The sequence below is a fragment of the Balaenoptera borealis genome (genome assembly GCF_965194805.1).
Source record: "Balaenoptera borealis genome assembly, chromosome: 2".
Taxonomy (NCBI): domain Eukaryota; kingdom Metazoa; phylum Chordata; class Mammalia; order Artiodactyla; family Balaenopteridae; genus Balaenoptera; species Balaenoptera borealis.
Window position 1 is genome coordinate 37,049,322 of NC_138867.1, and position 17,908 is coordinate 37,067,229.

The 17,908-nt window shown below is 35.8% G+C and overlaps 1 protein-coding gene and 1 pseudogene across 7 annotated transcripts in view; one reads left to right on the forward strand and one right to left on the reverse strand.

Annotated features, from left to right (window-relative positions):
• Positions 1-17,908, forward strand: part of FBXO4 (F-box protein 4) — a 354,502-nt gene that overhangs the window by 267,623 nt on the left and 68,971 nt on the right. The window lies entirely within an intron of this gene.
• LOC309624397 (cytochrome c pseudogene) overlaps positions 1-17,908 on the reverse strand; it is an 18,506-nt pseudogene continuing 598 nt past the window's right edge. The window contains exon 2 of the transcript XR_014249924.1: positions 1-17,765. The product of XR_014249924.1 is annotated as a cytochrome c pseudogene (transcript). The remainder of the gene's footprint in view (positions 17,766-17,908) is intronic.

The window sequence follows — 17,908 nt, forward strand, 5'->3', positions numbered from 1 at the left end:
TTTTATAGTTTTCTGAGTACAGGTCTTTTACCTCCTTAGGTAGGTTTATTCCTAGGTATTTTATTCTTTTTGTTGCAATGGTGAATGGGATTCTTTCGTTAGTTTCTTTTTCTGATCTTTTGTTGTTAGTGTATAGGAAAGCAAGAGATTTCTGTGCATTAATTTTGTATCCTGCAATTTTACCAAATTCATTGATTAGCTCTAATAATTTTCTGGTAGCATCTTTAGGATCTTCTCTGTATAGTATCATGTCATCTGCAAACAGTGACAGTTTTACTTCTTCTTTTCCAATTTGAATTCCTTTTATTTCTTTTTCTTCTCTGTTTGCCGTGGCTAGGACTTCCAAAACTATGTTGAATAATAGTGGTGAGAGTGGACATCTTGTCTTCTTCCTGATCTTAGAGGAAATGCTTTCAGCTTTTCACCATTGCAAATGATGTTTGCTATGGGTTTGTTGTATATGGCCTTTATTATGTTGAGGTATGTTCCCTCTATGCCCACTTTCTGGAAAGTTTTTATTAGAAATGGGTGTTGGATTTTGTTGAAAGCTTTTTCTGCATCTATTGATATGATCATATGTTTTTATTGTTCAATTTGTTAATATGGTGTATCACATAGATTGATTTGCATATATAGAAGAATCCTTGCACCCCTTGGATAAAACCCACTTGATCATGGTGTATGATCCTTTTATTGTGTTGTTGGATTCTGTTTGCTAGTATTTTGTTGAGGATTTTTGCATCTATATTCATAAGTGATATTGGTCTGTAATTTTCTTTTTTTTGTACTATCTCGGTACTAGCTCTTCTCTAGATGTTTGATAGGATTCACCTGTGAAGCCATCTGGTCCAAGGATTTTGTTTGTTGGAAGATGTTTAATCACAGTTTCAATTTCATTACTTGTGATTGGTCTGTTTATATTTTCTATTTCTTCCTGGTTCAGTCTTGGAAGGTTATACCTTTCTAAGAATTTGTCCATTTCTTCCAGGTTGTCCATTTTATTGGCATAGAGTTGCTTCTAGTAGTCTCTTCGGTTGCTTTGTATTTCTGCAGTGTCATTTGTAACTTCTCCTTTTTCATTTCTAATTTTATTGATTTGAGTCCTCTACCTCTTTTTCTTGATGAGTCTGGCTAAAGGTTTATCAATTTTGTTTATCTTCTCAAAGAACCGCTTTTAGTTTTATTGATCTTTGCTATTGTTTTCTTTGTTTCTATTGCATTTATTTCTGCTCTAATCTTTATGATTTCTTTCCTTCTACTAACTTTGGGTTTTGTTTGTTCTTCTTTCTCTAGTTCCTTTAGGTGTAAGGTTAGATTGTTTATTTGAGATTTTTCTTGTTTCTTGAGGTAGGACTGTATTGCTATACACTCCCCTCTTAGAACTGCTTTTGCCACATCCCACAGATTTTTTTTTTTTAAGATGGAGAATTTTAATTAAATTGGCATAGTTAAGACCAAAAAGATAAAGTGGACATTGTCAGTGTATCTTCAACCCTTGCCTTAACAGGTGAATGAACACAACTTGAAACACAGGTGAATCTTGCTGGTCTATAAGAAATTGAAGGGAGCTTCTCAGTATTTAAATATATTAATATAACCAGTTATAGAAATCTAAATATAAAACCAATCTCCTATAGGGTTTGAGAAGGCATTCACCATATCCCTGAAAAGTTTAACATTCCTTATTCAAGTTTAATCATCTCTTTAGATGGGGAAAACAGTGATAGTACTTGCTGAACCAGAATTAATACCAAAATTCAAAAAGCTGACCATATTCATTTAGCCACAAGCCAATCTTATTTAAATCAGGACAGAAATATTACATCAACTATTCATGATCTGAATTCTAGTGTATGAGATCAATTTAAATATGGTACACATAAAGAGTCATGAGACATGTGTTTCATAATAAATAAGGCAGTGGCCAACTAATACTCATTAGTAGCTTTTTTGAGATAAGCTATCAAGTCTGCCCTTTCTCCCTTCTTCTTAATGCCAGTGAAGATCATTTTTGTTCCAGGGGTGTACTTCTTGGGATTCTCCAAATACTCCCGCAGCGTCTCCTCTCCCCAGGTGATGCCTTTGTTCTTGTTGGCATCTGTGTAAGAGAATCCAACAGCCTGACCTGTCTTTCGTCCAAACAAACCATGGAGATTTGGCCCAGTCTTGTGCTTGCCTCCCTTTTCCACAGTATGGCACTGGGCACATTTCTGAACAAAAATCTTCTTGCCCTTCTCAACATCACCCATTTTTAAATCGTTCTTTCTCCGTGTACGACTAAGACGTTCCCGCTCACAAGCTGAATGTCCTGCTCTCTAATCCCCCATCCCATAGATTTTGGATCGTGTTTTCTTTGTTATTTGTCTCTAGGTATTTTTTGATTTCCTCATTGATTTCTTCTGTGATCTCTTGGTTATTTAGTAACGTATTATTTAGCCTCCATGTGTTTGTGTTTTTTACGTTTTTTCCCTGTAATTAATTTCTAATCTCATAGTGTTGTGGTCAGAAAAGATGCTTGATATGATTTCAGTTTTCTTAAATTTACCGAGGCTTGATTTCTGACCCAAGTTGTGATCTATCCTGGACAATGTTCTGTGTGCACTTGAGAAGAAAGTGTAATCTGCTGTTTATGGGTGGAATGTCCTATAAATATCAATTAAATCTATCTGGTCTATTGTGTCATTTAAAGCTTGTGTTTTCTTATTAATTCTTCTGTCTGGGTGATCTGTCCATTGGTGTGAGGTGTTAAAGTCCCCCACTGTTACTGTGTTACTATCAATTTCCTCTTTTATAGCTGTTAGCATTTGCCTTATATATTGAGGTGCTCCTATGTTGGGTGCATATATATTTATAATTGTTATATCTTCTTCTTGGATTGATCCCTTGATCATTATGTAGTGTCCTTCCTTGTCTCTTCTAACATTCTTTATTTAATAGTCTATTTTATCTGATATGAGAATTGCTACTCCAGCTTTCTTTTGATTTCCATTTTCATGGAATATCTTTTTCCATCCCCTCACTTTCAATCTATATATGTCCCTAGGTCTGAAGTGGTTCTATTGTAGACAGCATATGTATGAGTCTTGTTTTTGTATCCATTCAGTGAGCCTGTGTCTTTTCATTGGAGCATTTAATCCATTCATATTTAAGGTGATTATTGATATGTATGTTCCTACGACCATTTTTTTAAATTGTTTTGGGTTTGTTTTTGTAGGTCCTTTTCTTCTCTTGTGTTTCCCAATTAGAGAAGTCCCGTTAGCATTTGTTATAGAGCTGGTTTGGTGGTGCTGAATTCTCTTAGCTTTCTTTTTTTTTTAACATCTTTATTGGAGTATAATTGCTTTACAATGGTGTGTTAGTTGATACTGTATAACAAAGTGAATCAGCTATATGTATACATATATCCCCATATCCCCTCCCTCTTGTGTCTCCCTCCCACCCTCCCTATCCCACCCCTCTAGGTGGTTACAAAGTACCAAGCTGATCTCCCTGTGCTATGTGGCTGCTTCCCACTAGCTATCTATTTTACATTTGGTAGTGTATATATGTCCATGCCACTCTCTCACTTCGTCCCAGCTTACACTTCCCCCTCCCTGTGTCCTCAAGTCCATTCTCTACATCTGCATCTTTATTCCTGTCCTGCCCCTAGGTTCTTCAGAACCTTTTTTTTTTTAGATTCCATATATATATATATGTGTTAGCATACAGTATTTGTTTTTCTCTTTCTGACTTACTTCACTCTGTATGACAGACTCTAAGTCCATCCACCTCACTACAGATAACTCAATTTCATTTCTTTTCATGGCTGAGTAATATTCCATTGTATATATGTGCCTCTCTTAGCTTTTGCTTCTCTGTAAATCTTTTGATTTCTCCATCAAAGCTGAATGAGATCCTCTCCGGGAAGAGTAATCTTGATTGTAAGTTCTTCCCTTTCATCACTTTAAATATATCATGCCACTCCCTTCTGGCTTGTAGAGTTTCTGCTGAGAAATCAGCTGTTAACCTTATGGTAGTTCCCTTGTATGTTATTTGTCATTTTTCCCTTGTTGCTTTTAATCATTTTTCTTTGTCTTTAATTTTTGTCAGTTTGATTACTATGTGTCTTGATGTGTTTCTCCTTGGGTTTATCCATCCTGGGACTCTCTGTTCTTCTTGGGTTTGGGTGGCTATTTCTTCTCCCATGTTAGGGAAGTTTTCCTCTATAATCTCTTCAGATATTTTCTCAGGTCCTTTCTCTCTCTCTTCTCCTTCTGGGACCCCTATAATGCAAATGTGGGTGCATTTAATGTTGTCCCAGAGGTCTCTTAGGCTGTCTTCATTTCTTTTCATTCTTTTTTCTTTATTCTGTTCTGCAGCAGTGAATTCCACCATTCTGTCTTCCAGGTCACTTATCCATTCTTCTGCCTCAATTATTCTGCTACTGATTCCTTCTAGTGTATTTTTCATTTCAGTTATTGTATTGTTCATCTCTGTTTGTTTGTTCTGTAATTCTTCTAGGTGTTTGTTCTTTAATTCTTCTAGGTCTTGGTAAACATTTCTTGCATCTTCTCAGTCTTTGCCTCCATTCTTTTTCCGAGGTCCTGGATCATCTTCACTATCATTATTCTGAATTCTTTTTCTGGAACGTTGCCTATCTCTACTTCATTTAGTTGTGTTTCTGGGGTTTTATCTTGTTCCTTCATCTGGTACATAGTCCTCTGCATTTTCATTTTGTCTGTCTTTCTGTGAATGTGTTTTTCATTCCACAGGCTGCAGGATTGTAGTTCTTCTTGCTTCTGCTGTCTGCCCTCTGGTGGATTAGGCTATCTAAGAGGCTTGTGCAAGCTTCCTCTATGATATTTTTTTTGATACTATTCTAAAACTTGATAAATTTTTCCTATTCCATTACATTAAAGTCCTCCAGTCTACCTCTCACTTTGAGTATATCTTTTATCCATGCATGATTCTATCAATCAAGCATTAGTCATTTGGAAAATATTCACTGTGTCATGCAGATCTTCCAAATGTTGATATATTTTATACAACACAAAAAATTGCTACATTTATTATTATCAGCACTGATCTCATCAAAAATTCTTTAAATATTGGTAGGCTATTATGCTGATAGTGGCAGACACATATTTTGCAAAATTCTAATTTTCTCCTGTAACCTTGAATTTTATCACTGTCAATAAATACTGTCAGTTGTTATCTGTGAAGTGATAATCTGAATTACCATAATTTGTTTTAGTCTTTTTTCAAGTAAAAATAATTACTTGAAAAAAATGGCTTGTTTATCTCAAAATTCAAAAATTGTACTTTCCTTGAATAATCATCAGTTTTGATATGTGGTAGAGGTGCTTTTTATGTGCAATGTCCATTTTTTTCACATAGAATGGTAAAAAATTGTGTGATCATAGGTTAAGATTTAATCAATTATTTTGTTTTTGTTTTTTACTACTTCATCAAGAATATTCTTAAATAAAACTTTTTCTTTTTCCTGTGAATACATGGCAATGAAGAATATAATTATTACTTTAGGTACTTCTGCCTGATTCATGTTGAGGTGCCAGCAGTTTTACTGACCACTGTTTTTGCACTCTCAGTGCAAGTGTAAACACAGTAACAAAGGTAAATAACATTTTAATATCATCATGAAAATAGGTTTGATCTAAATGGGTCTTGGCTGGAGTTCCCGGAGGGGTATGCGACCACACTCTCTGAAATGCTACATCAGCATATCAATTAAAACTAGGGAATGGACACAGTTATATCACACCATTTAAACTGAAGTATTCAAAAGTAAATAATAGATTATAAATTCGATTAAATGGGTAGAAAATTATACCATACACAGAGCTTCTTAACTTTAATGAACCCCTGAAAATACACACAGATGTAAAATTTGCATACAGCCTCCTGGAAATGATCTGTGGATCCCAGGTTAAAAACCTGTCCATAGGTACTAAGCATTACTCTTCATAATTTTTGTCTCTCTCAATTTCATTTTAGCTTAGACCACCCTGCCTCTGTCTAAAAGTTAAAATCTCAGTGTTTCATAAGTGCTGTTAAAAACATACTCAACTTTTGCAATTTCTCTTTTTGTTGAATCAATTTCAAGCAGGGAGATGCAGGCTCCTTTTGTGTTCTCCCAACTTTGCTTCAGTCCTCCTTACTTAGCAATGACCCTGTGGTGCCTTTCTTTACTGTCATAATCACTGAAAAGGGCAATTTCACACTGCCTCAAATTGTTACAATGCTTGTTGTCAACATTTAACACTAATCACTAAGTTTCATTTTTCTCAATTGCCTACCATTTCACCTCAATACCTAAATCCACTCCATCAGGGTTAAAGCTGACAAACAGTAAGTCCTTGTTCAGCCTAAGTCATAACTGTAAATTAAGAAATAACATTTTCTATGAAAGTCAGTAATGCACGAGGCATAAGCATTTGCATTAGAAAGGATTACAGAAAGTACACGTATAAAAGTTAATGGCTGTGCATTTTGCCAATCCTTTTCAGTTAAGAGGACATATTATAGAGTCTAAAGCTTCCACAAGGTTCTCAAAAATAGTGGGGAAAAAGTAAAATCAGAGAACTCTACATACATATGAAGGAAGATCAAGACTTCAGGATGAAACAAAGTTCATCAAATATGGCTCTTTTCCACTTTTCTCTATTTTCCAAATGTTTTATAAACAGCATTAATTTTTACAGAAAGTTGCTTTAATTATAAGATACCATTTTTTGGGTAAACGATTGAGATCTTCATTCAGACTATTTGGAGTTTTCCAAAATAATATAATAATATCTCCCCAAATAGCAGGAGGTTCTTATCTGGACTTCATGTGGCATATTTCTTCTTTAAAAGAAAGTTAATCTTTAAAAATATTAGGGGACTTTTGGATTCTGTCTGCAATGTTACATAATACCTTTTCTGTTATCTGTTGCCTTTTTTTTGAGCAAAAAAAAAAAAATCTTTAAAAGAAAGGAAACAAAGGAATGTATTTGACTTTTTGTTTTCTACAGAAGCCTGGTGTTAACATGATTCAATAAGAATTTATGAGACTCTTGCTAGACACAAGATACTTTGCTAGGACCCATAGGAAATGAACAAGATTCCTGCTATGTAGGTCATAAAATCTGGAAAGAGAGACATATATGTTTAAAAAAAGTATGAGGTAACCTGAAATATGATAAATTTCAATAAAAATGCAAAGTTCATGGAAACAGAAAGTATCAGATAAATTCTATTTGAGGCATCACTGAAAGATTCATGGAAAAAATGGAATTTGGGGAGGAAATTCTAGGTGAAAGTAGTGGATGTAGGGAAAGTGTTGGGAGTGTTAAATGAAGTCCTTCAGTTGAGAGAACTGGGTAAGGGGAAAATCAGAGAGGATGAGACAATGTGTATGAGGGGAGCCCTCCTCAACTTGCCTTGTCCTACCTTCTCAGCCTTATCTCCTATTGCCCTTCCTTTTGCTCTCTCATTCCAGCTACTCCAGGCTTTTTTGAGTTCCTTAAACTCAGATGGTCCTCTGGTCACATGGACTTTTCCCATGCTGTTCCCTTTGTTGCATGTTTTTGCCTGGCTAAATCCTACCTATTTTGCAGATCTCAGCCCACTTCCTATCCTTAAGGAAGTCTTTTCTGATTCATCTAACTAGATTATATTATACCCACTCATAGTATGCTATCATTTTCCTTTGTAACACTTAACACTTAGAATGCAACTTTATAAGGATGTATGATATTTTCATTAATGCCTGTCTTTCACCAGACTAAGAATTCCAAGAAGTAGGAATGGTGAGCACTTGTGTTCATCCTTTTATCTCCAGGTCAGAGCACAGTACCTGGCACATAGCAAACATACAATAAATACTTATTGAATGAATGATGAATGAAGGTGGAAATGAACTAATGATGTACAAAAAGAGGGAAGGTATGCAAGGTGACACAGTTTGCCCACTCCTACAAAAATAATGTGAATATGAAAAACAAAACATTTGCTTTTGAGTTGTGAATTTAACTACGTGTTTTTCAAGTGTTTACAACTGGTTTCCAGTGTTCTCTTGAAAAATTCATAGTTTGCAATTTTGACATTGTGCTACGATGCAAGGAATTTGGATCAAATAATTAATGAATACCCTTGGGAGATAAAACCCTGTGGCATAATTTTAAAGTTTCACTTATTTTGAGGAAAGTTTAGAATCTCCTGATTTACAAGAAAACACAGGTCAAGTCTTTCCCACCTACCCCAGAAGAGCACAGGGCAGCCACACCATGAATGCTTAATATTTGTCAACTGGAAACATCCTCCTGTATGAGCCCCTCGGCAACTCTGATTCTTGACCTGCCTGATTCTTCACTCATTCCATTTTGCCCCCATCAGATTGAGTAACACTGCCTCTTTAACTATGTGCTCCCTGACCCCCAGCGTGAGGTGGGGAACTTCTGCATGCAGCTCAGACCTGGAGAATGGGCTTGTGGAACCAGAAGATTTAGTACTCCAACCCAATACTCCAAATTGCCAGTATAATCCAAACCTATAAAAATGTGATTTAAAGTGTCCTGATTGGTCTATGCTGGACCACCTAACAAGAGAGGAGGGGAAGAGAGATGACCCCAGTCCTTAAGAACCATTTGAATATGGCAGACAAGAATGCAAGAGAGACAGCTGGGAACTTCTAAGAGCTACACTTCCACAGTTTTAGGAAATGAAATGTTTTGAAAACATGTATCAAGGCAAGCCTAGTTACCCATTTAGTGAACCTGGGCCACACCCAGTTTGTTTAGAAAGTTAAGCAGTAGCTCTGAAATGTGGTTATATATGTAAATAGCCTGGAGTTTTTTCAACTATACATGCTTGGGTCCACCCAGAGAAAGGAGTCTGATTCTATGACGATGGGGGCTAGGTATGTGTGTGTGTGTGTAAATATACATATATATGTACATATATACATATGCACATATATATTTTATTAAATATTAAATTTATTTTATTTCTTAGAAATAATTCTACATCAAATATCAATACATAATTTATCATTATCATGAAAAGTTATTCTGGAATAAGAGGGAAAGACAATCTCAAAATTCACTGATCAATTATCAGGATGTTCCAATGACCAAATCAACCTCATGTTCACCTTGCTCATCTGCAGAACTCAATAATATTAATATAGCCAAATTTGCCTCACAACTATATATATATATTTACTTAAAAATTATCTTTGAGATGTGATGTTGGCTTATTGTTATTTTTATTGAAGTACAGTTGATTTACAATGTTGTGTTAGTTTCAGGTGCACAGCACAGTGACTCAGCCATATATATATATATATATACATATACATATACACATATGTATATATATTTTTTTGAAAAATCTTCTCAGGACATCTGAATATTATCCCTACTTAAATACTAGACTTGAACAAATTAGAGGTACTGAATATAAATCTCATCCATCTGCCCAAGGAAAATAGTCTAGATTGTATTTACCAATGGGGAAAAAGAAGATCTGTATCATTTGGATTGTTATGTAAGAGACTAGGAAAGAAGGAAGAAAAGTAGTGTTACCATTGGAATCCCCTGAGTGGGACCAGGCATTGAATGTATAAGTCTCTAGGTCCAGATATTTCTCTTGTGTGAGGGGGTGGAATCGGGGAGGTGGTGAGAGGCAAGGGAATGACCTTTAGTGTAATCCCCCGTTTATAATTCCTTTTGGATAACAACAGTAAAGAAAAGGTCATTTGAGCAGTTCGGGTGGGACAAGGACTTTCTTTACGGTGGTAGCAGCAGGGATACCATAGCCATCACTGCTGACAACAAAAATTTGGTAACAGAGCACCTGTTGTTTTCCCATGGCCACTCCTGGTCCACAGATCTTAGGGAAACTAAAGTAGCAGTCACAGCTTCTATACCAAAGAAGCTGTTATTGGGAAGCAAGGCTCTACATTGGGCATTGGGGAAGTGATTCACTGGAATCGTGGCGTTATTGCAAGCTTTCCCAAGCAATTCAGTTTTCTTATATTCTTCTTGGTAGAAGAAAGTATCCACCAATAAAATTTGAGGAAAGGGCTAATCTCCCACAGTCTTGCTACATGTTTTATAATGAAAGCCAGTGTCAAATAAAGTTTTCCAGACATATAACATTTATTAAATATTTATTAAGAAGGCAAGTATCACAGTTAATAAATATATTCTGTAAGCTTGATGAAGTTCCATTTCTATGTCATCTAAGTTACTTAAGCATACTTGGTATTAGAGATTCATATGAGGCAGATTCCCAAGTCTGTGTCCTCTAGTGGGCATGAGGCAAACAGATGTACCCAGACAGCTGGATATAGGATCTATTAGGGATCAAGCCGTGGGTGATGTTCTTAATGGGTACAGGATACAGACCTTGGTGAATCCTTCTGTCTAGATAATGCAAGATTGGAAATGCCTCATTTCACCAACAAGAGCTACATATAACGTCCATTATGTTATTTAGCAAGACGTTGGTTTCAGCAATAAAACCTATTTTTTTTACATTCAGTATGTTAAACATATCGATAAATTTATTGATAACCAGCGTGGCTTCTGGTACTTGACACAATGCTGGCTGACCTCTCATAAACAGTACATTCTTGATCACATGCTAACTGACTACCTCTAGATATAAAATTTTAACTGGTCCCTGTATAATATTATACTGTCTATAACAAAGTATTTTAAAATAAATTTCCTATATTGATTTAGGAGTCTTTCGTTTTTCCAGTGAGGAGTAAACCTAAATACCTAGGATGGAGGCTTATTTTATTCAGGATACTGATAGACTCATCTCTTCTATAAAACCATATGATAAAAAAATTAATAATAATAATTATAACATTACTTAACATTTATCAACAATGTAATATATTCCAAACACTGCAAAATATTTATACTTACTTTCTAGTTTTAATCCTTATAACAACCCATAAGGTAAGTATTATTATCTCCATTTTGTAGTTGAAGGAATTGAGGCAAAGAGAGGGTACACAATTTGGCTAAGATCATGCAATGAGTATTTCACAGAATGGCTCAGTGTTCAGATGTTTCTGTATTTCTCTGTCATACCAAGTAGGTGAGTGTTATTTTCCTTTAAGGAAGATCTATTTTCTTCGTCTAAAACAGCTCTCAAACCTGGCCATTTCTCTGGGTCTCCACCACCACTGGCCCTATCCAAGTCACCATTTGTCTTCCCTTCAATCCTTGAACATTCCAAGTTCTTGACCCCTCAGGGTCTCTGTAACTCACTGGGCCTCTAACTAGAAAACTCTTCTCCCTCCCCTTTGGATGCCAAGCTCCCTCTCCTCTTTCAGGGGCCAGTACAGTGAAGCCCTCCACGAATATCCTATGCAAAGTGACACCTGATTCCATCCCCACCAAATTACTTTCTATCATCTCGTCCTGTCTGTGTCCTTCATGGCACTTATCCTAACGTGTAATTGTTTGTTTGTTTGTTTGTTTTGGCTGTTATTGTTCTACCTGCTGCCCCCCCCTTCCAGAATTAAGTACCACAAGGACAGAGATTGTGTGTGTGGTGTTCTCTTCTCTAACCCCAGTGCATGTGACAGTGCTTGTCATAAAAAGGCCTCTTGGTGAATTCTTGAATGTTGAATGAATGATTTCAGTCAAGGCTTAACTGACATATATTAGATCTACTCTTCCTTTGAGATGTTCAAGATGAGACAGTCCTTTGGTTAACTGACTTTAATGGTGAAAATCTCTTTCAAAATGTTCAAACTGAGCTCTATAGCAAATCTTCTATGTGATTGATTTTCTAAAACTTCACAGAGGCAAAGATCTGAAGGGAGTCTTAAAGATACTCTGATCTAATCTTCAGAGGAACAGACTGAGGCTCACAGGATTTTAACAGCTCTGAAATAAACAAGAGTTGTTAAATTTAGGAACTCCTAAATAGACAGGAAGACAACAAGGGTCCTTTCCCTAATGTTTCTGGAACTTTCAAACTGGGGTGATCAAAAGTGGAATCTTCAAGATATGAATTCCTGTCCCCACTCCATCCTCAGCAGATTTGGGTCTGCGGATATGTATGATTTAAAATCTCCCCAGGTAATCTGACCATCATTCTGGTTTAAAAGCCTATCTCTCCAATACTATTTATCTCTAAAGACCACACTATTCATAATAAAACACAGGGAAGAAGGGAAGGAGCAGTATCACCCTCTCACTCCCTGTCACAGTAAGATTATTGTACTTCAAAGAAGCACCAGTGCTCTTTCCCAGAACCAGTCTGAAGTATAGTTTCCAGCTTCTGTGCCCAACACCCAGGTGCACATTTCTACTGCAGCTTTTAGCATGAAGCAATAATCACTTTCTCTCAGCCTTTCTCTTCTGAACACTTCTACTTAGTACTTTCTAACTGCCTACTTTAAGTGTCACTGCTTCCCAAATATTACTTGCTGTTCATCACTGATCCATTTCTGGGCCTTAAATATGATTTCCAAGCAAATCCCACGCATTACACCACAGCATGACTTAAATGCACATCACAAGAAATTACCTAATTTCCAGAGACTGCAGTAAACATGAGATGACCTTGGATAGCTTAACCTATCATCTTACTTTAAAACCTTGCATCCTTAGTTTCCTTTTGTGTTTCTCACTTTACACTCTCTACATGTATTCTGATTTCATTGCTCTCATTCTCCTTTTCACATAGAATTAAACATAAATGCTAATATCATTTTTTTCATTTGGCACTTTAAATTTTTAATTCATCTAATATTCCATTTTATCCCATTAGCTATTGTATGAGGTGAGTAGGAAAGAGTTTTTTTCTCCCCATATTACAGATGATGATACCAAACCTAGAGGGGCTCCTGCACACTTCATCTAGAGACACCATCTGGAGTCCTGGCTGTTGTGAAAAATACAAAATAAGACTTGTATAAATAGAGTGACTTTTCTTAATGGAAAGACTTTACATCACAAACATGAGAGTACATCCCCACTAATGTATAAATTGTAGTAATTTTACTTAAAATCCTCACAGTTTTAAGATTATTGCTAGTGGATACTAAAACTTTTATTACGCTTGAGAATGGTACCTTTTTTGCATAATATTTTCTAGTTAGCTAATTAATGAGCTACAAGAAAGTGTTTCTTTTTTGTAGTTGTCCTATAATCTTGCATTTTACTGAACTCTGTCATCAATGCTAGTACTTTTCTTTTCACTGATTTAATTGGACTTCCTTAGTAGACAATAATATTACATTTTTTTCTTACCAATTTTAATATATTGTTTCATTTAAAGAAAAATCTTCTTGTATAGGTTAGAACAAGTGTCAGCAACCTTTTTCTGTAAAGGGCTAGGTAGTGAATATGTAGGTTTTGTTGGGCTATATTGTCTCTGTCTCAACTATTCAACTTTGCACTTGCAATGCCAAAGTAAGCCATAAAAAATACATTAATGGGTGACCATGGCTGTGTTCAAATAAAGCTTTATTTACAGTGTGGAAGTAACACCAGATTAGAAATATCAGCCAATGGAAGAGAATAGAAGACCCCCAGAAGACCCACACACATATAAACACTTGACAGTGGAGACACTACAGAGCAAAGAGTGAAACATGATATTTTCCATAAATTGTACTGGGACAATTTCCCTATAGCGAACAGAAAATGAATCAGATAAATCAACCTCTGCCTCATACCACCAGAAAAACCAATTCCAAGTGAGACTTGAATGTGAAAACCAGCAAAATGAAGTTTTTAGAAGTTAATATAGGGGAATAGTTTCATTATACCAGGTAGGAGAAGATTTTATTAAAAAGGACACAAGAAATACTAACAACAGAAAAAAAGACCAATATATTTGATTACATTAAATTTTAAAACTTCCTTTCATCAAAAGAAAGTGAAATGGTAAACCAGACAGTGGTAGAAGATATTTACAACATACATACTTGACATAAGGCTTCCATCATATGTTGTGTTCCTACAAATCAATAAGAAGACAGATACCCAGTAGAATCCAGTAAGAAAAAAAAAAATGGCAAGGGAATTTAAAAGGCAATTCATAAATTAGGAAAACAAAACAACCAAGAATGTCACATGAAAAGGTGCTCATCCTCATTAAACATCAGGGAAATTCAAAATAAAACCACAAGGACAGACGGTTACTCATTCACCAGAATGGCTAAAATTAGAAGACTGAATATCAAGTGTTAGTTGTGAAGCAAGATTTAATACAGAGAAATGCACATGTGTACCTAGGGACATGTGCAAGAATTTTCATAGTAATATTATTCAAATAGTAAAGAACTGTAAACAATTCTAATGTCCATTAGAAGTATAAAAAATAAATTTTGCCAATTGAATTTTATTCAATATATAAATGAATGAGCTACAGCTATATGGAACAGCATGGGGAAAATCTCATGAACAATACAAAAGAAACCGGACGTAACAGCATACATAAAGCATGATTCCATTTACCTAAATTTCAAAATCAAGTGATACTACACTATAAGGTGTTTAAGGATGAGTATTTGGATGGTAAAAGCATAAAGACTAGGAAGCAACATGATATACCTAGACCTGAATCCTTTCTCTCCTACTTACCTGCTACTTATGCCACTGAAATTCTCATTATCATTTGTAAAATGAGAGTAATAATATCTACCTCTCAACGTTGTTGTAACAGTTAATCAGGATAATGCATGTAAAACTCTGAGCATAGAGCCTGGTGTTAAGGGTTTCAGCCTTTGAGAGGTAATTTTACTGTTGTCCCTCACAGTTTTGAACCAACTGACATTGGAAAAGAATAAAAATAGGGACTTAATGACTGATAAATCTGATAACCATAGTTAAACCACAGTGACGTTTCATAATTCCTTTTGGAGATGGAGTCTCCATAGGCAGCTTTAATGTCCTTAGAGCTTTGTAAGTGGAAATAGAACAAGTGAGGACATGTATTTAGGGGTCTGACAACTTCACTCTATCTAATGAAGAAACATCATCCAAAAGATGTCAGAATCTTTCCATCTCAACATCAGATAGATGCATACTTCTCCCATAGAAGAGGACTGTGTTATCTCATTAAGGTTCCCTCCTCACCTCATGGAAACAGGAGGGCAGTTTTCCCAAACATATGACACATACTGAAGACTCAAAACATGAACATAGTCTTCATGGTTGTGAAAGTAGAAGTAGTGATTATTTTTGCTAGGATGATGATGAGACTGATGATAATTTTAAAAAGTAAAATAACAGGCCACCACTGAATAAAAGATATATAAATTATAACTCTACAAAGTAATTAAAAAACAATGTTAGGAGCCAAACTGGCAGAGTGTTTCACAAGCATAAATATTCAAATCATACCTTAAGAAAGAGCTTTACACAATAGGTGTAAACAGTCATCTGGTGGCTATGACCTGGGAGCCCCAAGAAGGGGTCCTCCTGAGAATTGTCTCCTAAGCTCCTTGCTGTGTGGGGCGTACCCTTTCAAACATCCATTTCTCTGAAGACCATGGCACTAGAAAACTCCTGTTGAAAGGGTCACTAATAGCATTCATTCTTTGTTGTTCTTAATTAGACTTGAAAGTTTGATCAGTGTACCAAGAAATTCGCCACCATTTTAGAAAAAAAAACAAAAATGAGCCATGTCCAGGAGAATGGTAAACCTGTAACTGAATTCTGATAAGAGGAAGGAGTAAGAAGAGTCTGGAGCTTGGGAAGTTGACTGTTGGAAATAGTATCAAATGTGGTGCCCAGGGGAGGACATCCTTTGGGTATCTGAGGCAAAGGGGAGATGAAGACAAATTTTGCATACTTCATGATTTGGCCAAGGTCTATTCCCATTTTGAGTTATTAGTTTTTAATGCCTTGATGTTAATAATGATGTAATCTGTACACAGATAATAAATTCTGTACGAACGTAAGGAGGCAGAAGTTCATAGCATCACTGGTTTATAATGTGCACTGCTGGGAAATACATGGGACCCTAGAGACCAAATACTTCATCTTTTCCAGAGATGCTTAATGGAATGACTGAGTGGGTTGCATGTCTATTTAAAGCCTTTCTTTGCTATTGTTCTTCCTCCCTCCTTGTGTTCCCCACACTATGCCCTATCAGAACAGTTTACCAAGCATCACAGACACAAACCTGACAAACTTTTCAGCATTTCTGTCATTCTTAATATTGTGGGCAGGTGAGAAGACTTCTCATTTCACTCAAAAGAGACACTTTGAAACACATCTAATGGATTTAAAATACAAAAAGCAAATAGGAAAAGTTACTGTTGTGCACATTACACAACTTCACTCAACTCATTGATTTGTTGGTACAAGAATAAAAACGATACAGCCACTATGGAAAATAGTATGGAGGTTCCTCAAAAAATTAAAAATAGAACTACCATACGATCTAGCAATCCCACTTCTGAGTATTTTTCTGAAGGAAACAAAAACACTAATTTGAAAAGATTGTATGCACCCCTATGTTCATTGCAGCATTATTTACAATACCCAAGATATGGAAGCAACGTAAGTGTCCATCAACAGATGAATGGCTAAATAAGATGTGATATATATATATATACACACATACATATAAGCACACACACACATATATATAGCAGAACATTACTCAGCCATAAAAAAAGAATGAAATCTTGCCATTTGTGATAACACGATGAACCTAGAGAGTATTATACTTAGTGAAAGTCAGACAGAGAAAAACAATACCATATGATCTTACTTATACATGGAATCTAAAAAGCAAAACAAATGAACAGACAACAAAACAGAAACAGACTCCTAGATACAGAGGACAAACCAGAGAGGAGGGGGATGGGGAGATGAGTGAAATAGGTGATGGAGATTAAAAGGTACAAACTTAGAGTTATAAGATAAATAAGTCACAGGGATGTAATATACAGCATGAAGAATATAGTCAATAATATAATAATAACTTTGTATTGTGACAGATGGTAGCTGGGTTTGTTATGGTGACTGTTTTGTAATGTATAGAATATTGAGTCACTATGTTGTACACCTGAAACTAACATGATATTGGAAGTCAGTTATACTTCAATTAAAAAATAAGTAAAAATTTTAAAAAAGAATAACAACAGGAAGTAAGTCAGAAAGAGAAGAACAAATACCATATGCTAACGCATATATATGGAATCTAAATAAGTGGTACTGATGAACCTAGTGGCAGGGCAGGAGTAAAGATGCAGATGTAGAGAATGAACTTGAGGACACGGAGGGGAAGAGGAAGCTGGCACAAAGTGAGAGAGTAACATTGACATATATACACTACCAAATGTAAAATAAATAGCTAGTGGGAAGCTGCTGCATAACACAGGGAGATCAGCTAGATGCTTTGTGATGACCTAGAGGGGTGGGATATGGAGGGTGAGAGGGAAGCTCAAGAGGGAGGATATGGGAATATATGTATATACATAACTGATTCACTTTGTTGTACAGCAGAAACTAACACAACATTGTAAAGCAATTATACTTCAATAAAGATATTAAAAAAAAAGAATAACAACAACGGCAGCAACAACAGAGCAAACGAAACAAAACTCAAAAATCAAAACAATAGCTTAATGTATTTATTTGCCAGGGAACACACACTGAAGAAATTCACTCAGTAGTACTCTAAAAGCAAAATGTCAATGTAATTTTAGAGTTAAAATATGGGGGGCATTCATGGCACTTATGCCAGTTAATTAAAACTAGTACTCTGGATAGACTGAAATGAATCCCTACCTCTAATTTTAGGCTTATTTATTTATTTATTTATGGCTGTGTTGGGTCTTCGTTTCTGTGCGAGGGCTTTCTCTAGTTGCGGCAAGTGGGGGCCACTCTTCATTGCGGTGCACAGGCCTCTCGTTATCGCGGCCTCTCTTGTT